Source organism: Liolophura sinensis, chromosome 8, assembly GCF_032854445.1.
Source record: "Liolophura sinensis isolate JHLJ2023 chromosome 8, CUHK_Ljap_v2, whole genome shotgun sequence".
In the NCBI taxonomy this organism is placed as follows: domain Eukaryota; kingdom Metazoa; phylum Mollusca; class Polyplacophora; order Chitonida; family Chitonidae; genus Liolophura; species Liolophura sinensis.
This window is the reverse complement of record NC_088302.1, coordinates 9,269,995-9,279,372: the sequence shown is the minus strand read 5'-3', so window position 1 is coordinate 9,279,372 and position 9,378 is coordinate 9,269,995.

The window sequence follows — 9,378 nt, the reverse complement described above, 5'->3', positions numbered from 1 at the left end:
AAGCTATGCTGGGAAAATGGCCAACCGATCTCAGAGCTAATCATGAGCATACTACTTCAACAGGTGAACCATTCCCTGTCTAAACAAGTAGACTTATAGGTTTCAATCTGTGAAAAACACATCCTTTTTTGTTGTATGCTACAGTGCTGGTGTACTAATTCTTAGCTTTATCAGCTCAACTAAACAAATACAGTGACATATAACAGAACTACATAAATACAGAGACGTATTAGAAAACTATATAAATACAGTGAAGTATTACAGAACTATATAAATACCGTGATGTACTACAGAACTAAACAAATACAGTGACGTATTACAGAACTATATAAATACAGAGACGTATTACAGAACTATATAAATACAGAGACGTATTACAGAACTATATAAATACAATGAAGTATTACAGAACTATATAAATACCGTGAACTATGTAAATACAGTGACGTATTATAGAAGAGAACGGTCTTGCCGCATCCTGCGGATGGCCAGGAGTTTCCCCCGGGCTGTGCGCGGTTTCCTCCCACCATAATGCTGTCCGCCGTGCTATAAGTGAAACACGCTTTGAGTACGGCGCAAAACACCAATCAAATAAATAAATAAATAAATAAATTTAGAAGATAAGAGAACAATGTATACCCCACTTAGACTGATTTCTTCGGGGATTTGGGAGGGCGATGCAGTCCCATTACTATGTCGTGGCTCTCAGCATTAAGAAGTAAGCCGAGTGGTTGGTTCGCTCCTTGGTGTCTTCATCACTGTATACAAGAAAGTATACATTGAGACCAACTTGGTATGTGATGTTATACCGATGTTAAACTACTTCGTTCGCAGGACGGAAGCGATTATAGGCATAGCTGTTGGGGCGTCTCTGTTCCTCGTGGGACTCATTGCTTTCGCCCTCCTATGGTACTTCGCGGAGAAACTCGGGATCACGTGCCTGACAGGAAGCGGTCCCAAGAGCAGAACCGCCCCAAAAGCAGCGAAGAAAGTGCAGCCTTCGTCAGTAACTGTGGTGACCACAAGTAAGTGAAAATATGTACGGATTGTTTGTCCTCTGCAGTTATTGTGGATAGTTCGCCATACCTCATAGATGGTGTGAGTCTATGCGTCGAAAGAGACATTCGTATACCTGCCGTCAACCATTAAGGACGGATCCAGGTCAATAATCGCAAGGCCAATTGCCAAAACGACGTATAACACATTCCACCGAAGAACTAAGAAAGTCTATAAAGTACGAAAATAGGATGGAATCATGCAAAGAGAAGCAGTCAGTAGTTTTCAGCAATGTATGTTCTACGCGACTGAGTGAAATCAGTATTTAAATCGTGTACAATGCTAGAATACATGTATCAGCTGTCAGAAACAAAATATGTATCTAAGTTGCGCTTTGATTGCCATTGTTCATATCTAATTCAAGTGGATGGGTATACAGCCCCTGGCCAAAGACCAAGGCAATGTTTGAACGCAGCCATTTGCAGTCTCACCTAAAGGGAAACATAGTTATTCATTATAAGCACCTGCTGTACATACAAACAACAACAGCTTCTTTGTTTTGTCGTTTGGTTCGTGCTTAATCGACCTTGCCATACGTCTGTATCGACGCATTGATTCTGTTTTTAGTCAGCCACTGTCGTCGTCTATAACGTCGAACCAAAAGTGGTGAAGTATCAGTGTATTTATTTATTTATTTGATTGATGTTGACGTCATGCTCAAAGGTATATGTCGGCGCTCAGTTATGTGAGTGGAGGAAACCAAGGAGCCTGGAGTGAAACCACCGACCTTTTCATCAGATGAACCTCAAAAACAAGCTTCCGGGAGAGGTATTCTACATGCAAAACACGTAAAGCTTCATGCTTTTCTCGCTACTGATTTTATATGCTTTTGGGCAATATGCAAGACTGTATATTGTCTTCGACATAGCTCCTAATTCAGTACTGTTTTATGTGTACAGCGACTTCTCAGCAATATCCCGGTGGTAACCAGCAGCAGTACCCTGGCGCCCCGCAACCTGTATATCCCGCGCCAGCAACGGTGACTGTCCATCCCGGCAACAACCAGCCCGGCTACAACCAACCCCAGGAAATGTACCCACCACCAGGGTATATCCCTTAAGCAGACTGCCTGACCATATTGGCGCCATACTGTTTGGGATCATGGGATCATATCACTCTGAATCCAACTAGTGAAGTCAAACTGTTGTACAAATGTGCAGACTGTTTTACTGGATTGTTTGTGTGTACCATCACATGTTTGCGGAGAACCAATCATCTCAAGGGAAAGAAAGACAAAAGGTCACTGGGATCACTTTGAGAAGATGATGTCAGAATAAATAAAAACTCTGTCGCAACCTTTGTCTCTGCTGATACTTGATACTGTATTTATAGTGTGCATTCCATGACTGCAGTAGGCGCAGTTTTATAGACAAGGATATTTACAGTTCCGCGCGACGACATTAGTGGTAAGGCGGCTATCAAGTGTAAAAAGGTACAGTTGTGTCGCTTGGATTCAAAGGTCAAACGTGTCTAGTGTATAAATTGCTTTTACTAAATAACAATTGTGTAAAGTTGCATAGAATTATCACCTACAACAACTGTCCAGTTCTCTGAGTATAAGTTTGGAGTAATTTTCTAAAATATAGCGGCTTCAGTTCTAGCAATGTTCAACTCTTGTCAGGAAAGCTCCTATCTTTATCGAAAAATCTTCATTTCGGTACCAGAGTTGTCTTTTGTAGTACCGGTACCTGGCGGAAGAATATGGGCAAACATGTCTTTTTAACATATATGTATTAGTGCGCAGTAAGCGCTTTAAAATATATTGGACTTGGCTGTTTACGCCTATAATACTGGCCCGTTGATAACAACTAAAAGCCACAATATTTCCAACGATGTGGAAACGGTTCATTTTGGCTGAGTACTGTTTCGGTGATGTAATCCTGATAAAATCCGCCTTTTCGCTTGTCTTAATTGCGGAATGTAACTCTAAAATCGACCGTCTCGTTCTGACAGGCGTACATACAAGTCACGTGATCGATGTGAGTGCAGAAAAAAATAAGGTAGTTCAAAGGAGATAATACATCATCCCATTTGGCTGGTTCACTCCCCCAGTCTTCAGACTGCGCTAATCGCTTCAATCTCGCAAGTGATCAAAATGGTGACAGACGGCTTACGGCAACAGTGGGTGTAGTGTCTGAAAATGCATTTATTTTATGAAATTGTGCGGTTGTCATGGGTCGGTTTTGGTTCGGCGAGACTCTGAACAGGTTAGTTGATTATGGAGACCACTCGGTTGACATCGGTTTACGCTAGCAAAGATTTAATGCGAATGTGAAGATGCGGTAAATGTGGCTTACCATCGGTCCGACACATAAGGAATAGTTATGCCTTGTAACTCATGCAACACTTGGTGTTGCTCGATTTCAGAGTTACATTCCGCAACTACACTCTTCTCACCTTCACAGGTGCTATCCCAACATCAACTTTTGGGAACACCGTTGCACCACCGTCACTTAGCTGGAAATTTCAGAGGAGAAAAGGGTTAAAAGCTTCCTGTGATATCTTTCCAGAAACCATTTCTTGTTAGGCTAAGGCTTAAGTTATAGCATATCCCTATGGTAATTTTATCATATATGTTTGAAGGTCGATGTTCAATTTAGATATCATTTAAAACCAAAAATATGAAACATGACAAGGAGCGTTACAGATGTCCAATTTGGGTCTAATTTAAAAGGATTTGTATCTATCCATCGCAGTAAAAAATTCACAAGAATGCTGATTTTTTATGCATGTTTTGCTTTGTGTTAATGAAATGTAACCACCTATAAGAAGACAAACCATACGTTTTACTGAACTTGACGTGGTGATTGTTGCTTAGAACTGACTAAAGAAAGCCTTTCCGCCATACGGGTGTTATAGGAGTTAAGGGGGAAAAGGTTAGGGTCGTCTTCATACCATCAATTCATTGTAGTATAACGTGACGGTGTTACAACATGAAGGCATGGAACGACGCGATGTCGCATGATAACGACGCGATAGTAGGATTGTATGATAGTCATCCTGCCAATGTTAATTTCGTTCCATCGTTTCGTACAATTCCCCCCTCCCCCCGAGTTGGTGCTCGCCATACGGGTGTTCTAGGAGTTAAGGTGAACCGGTTAGGGTCGTCTTCATACCATCAATTCATTGTAGTATGACGTGACGGTGTTACAACATGAAGGCATGGTACGACGCGATGTCGCATGATAACGACGCGATAGTAGGATTGCATGATAGTCATCCTGCCAATGTTAATTTCGTTCCATCGTTTCGTACAATTGACCCCCCCCCCCCAGTTGGCCCCCGCCATACGGGTGTTATAGGAGTTAAGGGGAACCGGTTAGGGTCGTCTTCATACCATCAATTCATTGTAGTATGACATGACGGTGTTACAACATGAAGGCATGGTACGAGGCGATGTCGCATGATAACGACGCGATAGTAGGACTGCATGATAGTCATCCTGCCAATGTTAATTTCGTACAAGTACCCCCCCCCCCCCCCCAACCCCCCAGTTGGTGCCCGCCATACGGGTGTTATAGGAATTAAGGGGAACCGGTTAGGGTCGTCTTCATACCATCAATTCATTGTAGTATGACGTGACGGTGTTACAACATGAAGGCATGGTACGACGCGATGCGATGTGCTCTCAATCGCTGGATAGCTAGGAAGTACCACATTCTTTTCTATTTAACCATTTTCACTGCCAAGATATTGATAATGCTGCCTCACTGGAACACCATGTTGAATATATCAGACACGATCTCCCGTAACAATATGACTGACTAGTACTTTTTTTTAATACTGAGAGTGTCAAGGTCAGATGACCGCTACTGTAACGGTACAAATCTAAGAAGAGTGTCTACTGGCTCTCACGTAAAACATCCATGTGGCTAGCCTATCCACGGTGTCCCGGACAAATGAAGACGTCTTTTTTTAACAAAAATGAACGAGGGCATATTTCTATTAACTTCAAAGCCAGTTTAACCACTGGAAAAGCTTGAAGTCATGCATATAACAGATGTTAAATTTTCGGAAATAGGACACAAGCTGGATTTGCACTGCTCCTCTCAACAATGTACTACTACTTTGAACAATGAACTGTTCCTCTGAGCAATGTATTGCGCCTCTCAACAATGTACTGTTCCTCTGAACAAGGCACTGCTCTGAGCAATGTACTACTCCCCTTAACAAGGTACTGCCCCTCTGAGCAATGTAGTGCTCGTCTGTTACAATACACTGTTCGGTCTGAACAATGTACTGCTCCTCTAAACAATGAACTGTTACTCTGAGCAATGTACCTGTCCTCTGAATATTGTACACCTCCTGTGTGCAAAGTAGTGCTCCTCTAAACAATGTACTGCTCCTCTGAACAATTAAGTGTTCCTCTGAGTAAAATACTACTCCTCTGAACAAGGTACCGCTCCTCTGAACAGTGTACTGCTCCTCTGAACAAGGGACTGCTTTTCTGAACAAGGTAGTGCTCCTCTGGACGAGGTACTGCTCTTCTGAACGAGGTACTGCTCCTCTGAACAGTGTACTGCTCCTCTGAACAGTGTACTGCTCCTGTGAACAAGGGACTGCTTTTCTGAACAAGGTAGTGCTCCTCTGGACGAGGTACTGCTTCTGAACGAGGTACTGCTCCTCTGAGCAATATACTGCTCCCTTGAAACAATGAATTGCTTCTCTGAACCATGCACTACTCCTCTGAGGAATGTACTACTTCTCTGAACAAGGTTGAAAGGCTTTCTTGCTGCAACTATCAGACCCTTAGCCAATGGGGTCGTTCGTTCGAATCCGGCTATCGCTGCTGCGGCTGCGAGTTTGTCAGGTAACTAACGAATAGCGATGGTTCAGGCTAGGCACTCAGGTTTTCTTTACCTATAAATCGGTTCAACGTGATATAAAGAACAATTCTTGTTTAACAGCAATCAAATAAATATATCGGGTGTTCTCATTGAAGGCAGTTTTGACGCTTTCACATTTATCAGTAATATCTTTATATATTTTCTTCAACAAACATAAGATGGTTTTAGTTTCAGATGAACAACAAAGACAGCATTAGTTTCATTAGTTTGCCAAACACTTAGGCCTATCCTCACCAGATTCTGGGACAAATCCATCAAATGTTGCCCTTCTTCTTCACTTATGACATTATGAAATGAGACAATATAGGGATCCCTATAAAGCACTTCCTCTTTCCATTCATGATAGCCCGCTTTTGATCTCATAAACACACGTTCCCCGGCTGACTCCAGGCACATGTTTCAACCTTAGTAAATGCATGACGTAAAACATTCAATTATTTCTTTTGAAAATGCACAAAAAAGGGCAAGAAACGTAAATAGTAATTTTGAATATTCAGATATTCAGGTAATTTTATTTACTTATATGACCACGTGCATGCGACGAACCGTTCCAAAAATATTCCATTCGAGTGTGCGTTCTTATACATTGATTTTGTTGGTGTTTAATGTATGCTCAAATGCAGGTTATAGGGTAAACTGGTGCGCAGGGACAGTTGGTAGCAGGAAAATATACAGAGCTACTACAAATATGCAAGAGGCCAATGCGCAAAATACTACATTAAAGGGGCAAGATGGCTATGGCCATCCTGAAAAACCTGGAAGAAGCATCAGCTTTAAATGAAAAGATAGCTAAACTGTTTCGCCTATGCACTATTCAATGTACAATTATAATATTATATTGTTTTCGATGCTATGGAAAACAGATTCCGCGTGGGATCAGCAGTTAACAATTCGTAATGATTTTCTGAAATGTGAATATCCAAGAGTCGCGTTTAGACGGTCATATCTCAGTTGATATCCTATTTTTGATATTATTCCTTGCCAATCATTTTGCCCTACTTTTCAGTCACGATACTACTTGTCAGTATTTTCATTTATCAAATACGGGCTCAATCTGTTTGACTGGCTAATCAGCAAAAGCACGGAAGTCCCCACCCACTTACATCTTTGAGTTTATCGTGTTTTTCTTGCTGGTTACGCGAGTTGGTGCGAGATTGTAAGCTTCATTTCTTATACTTAAAAACAAATAAATGTTATAAAGTATTACTTTTATCACTAAGATGTTCAGTTGCCAGTGGTATATCATCCCAATTTTCATTTAACCATCCATTAACTGGGACTATTACCAGTTTTTCCAGGGACGCATATATAGGGAGTCGGCTCGCTGTGGTACATGTGCACCGCCTGTTTCGCTCCAGACAGATTCAAACTCGCCAGTACTTTCTGCTTGCTCCATTCTATAACCCAAACATTTGAAATGAAATTTCATGAAATTTAATGAAATGCAAAATAAAAAAATTATCAGGTGTATTTCAAATGAAAAACAAAAGTTCCTCATGAAAGAACAAGTGAGAGTAAGACACGTTGCATGAAACAGCTACTTGGCGGCATCATCGACGTTTTGTATCGCTATATAGACATGTGATAGTCACACGTGTTTTATATCGCTATACAGACATGTAATAGCCATGGGTGTTTTATATCCCTGTACTTAAATCATCCCATATATAATTTGACCAGAGACAGTGATAATTTCTTCCTCTCGTGGGTCATCATTTCATATGAATGAAATTCCAACAAAATATGTTAGTTTTTTAATGTTACTATAATAAGCCAAGCTATTTAAAGTTTACACTTTAGGTTCGTTAAAGAAAAGCTTGGTTATTCTTTTCATGCTGTTGAATAAAAAAAATGTGGTCTTTTTGCTATGAACAACCAATCATGTATGTATGTGTGTATGTATGTATGCTTGGGGGTTGATGTCGTACATAATTTTTCAGCAATGAGGCGACTCGGACTCGGTGGTTGCATACATGCTGTGTCTTCTTCCGGCAGGGCGAGTCCAGGTCAACAATGTGCTGCCACCACTGAAACATGATGCCGAAGACACCAGACATGAGACCCCACTCAGTCAAATTATACTGACGTCAGGTCAAGCAGCAAGGTTTACTTGCTCTAACCTGTTTGTGCTGAGCGCCAAACAAGTACCAAAGTCTTTGGTATGACCCGACCAGATACCGGGGTCTGACAGCATTGGGTATGTTCAGTCAAACTGTACATGCTGATATCGGTATACTGACTAAGCAAATTAGTGACACACGCAGTCACACTGTGCATGCAGAGACCGGTATAGTGGCTAATCACTAATGTACTGTATAATGATGCCACACGCAGTTACACTATACATGCAGAGATCGGTATACTGACTAACCAGTAACGTACTGTAAAATGTCGCCACACACAGTGAAACTGTGCATGCTGAGATTGGTACACTGACTAACCAGTAATGTACTGTATAATGTCGCCACACACAGTGAAACTGTACATGACGAGACAGGTATACTGACTAACCAGTAATGTACTGTACACTGACGCCACACCCAGTCAAACTGTACCTCCCCAAGTATATTAGCAATGTAATCTCAACGGGGGCAGTAGTTTCGCTTCTGTTTTAGAATGGTCTAACCCAAGCGTTGACGTCAACGTCCAATAACAGTAAAAGGAATGCTAAGATAAAGGTTAGGTGTGGTATCTCAAAAAGTACTCAGGTTTTGTATACATGTGTAGCACACTAGCCCGAAGCTAATGTGTTATCATTGAGGTCCTTTTTGCATATTAATTATTGCAAATTACAAAATTACAAATTTGGTAAATGCCAAGGGTGGTATATCAGAAAGTAACCGACTGCATGTATGTAAAGCACAACAATTAGAGTGGAACATTTGTCTCGTTTTAATTATTGTAAATTACAAATCTCGTTTGTGTATTTAATACAATCCATGTTAAAGTAAATGTTTAAGTGCATTAAAGTGAACTTTTGCATTCATGTACCCAGGCTGAGATAGCTATTGCCAGTTGGTTTGTCTCCTTGACAGTTGCATGTGACGACAACTAACTGTAGACCTTGACTGATGGCTTGTCTGCCCATACGCACAGTCTCCCTGTCAGCAGTCTACATTTTTCTGGCCAGTCAGGTACCAATTTCAAAGTCAGCTTTTCTTATTTGACTGCTTCTTCGTATCAACAGTTTTTAAATTGTTGGGTACCTCGCAGGGTGTAGTGGTTCCCACACAAGTCTGGTTATCCTCTATGCTGTACTACTGTATACCGCAAACAATGTTTCCGCCATTATTAAAGCTGACCCATGCATAAATCGGGCAAATGCATGTATAAGTGAAGCGTCCTTGACGACAGTGTGAAACATTAATCGTGTGTATGACGTAATAATTTATGGCTTGCGGTGATCTGTTAGACAGGCCACTTGATATGGGCTCACTGCACATGTATCGCGTGCGTAGTCGTAAGGATCGCGCTG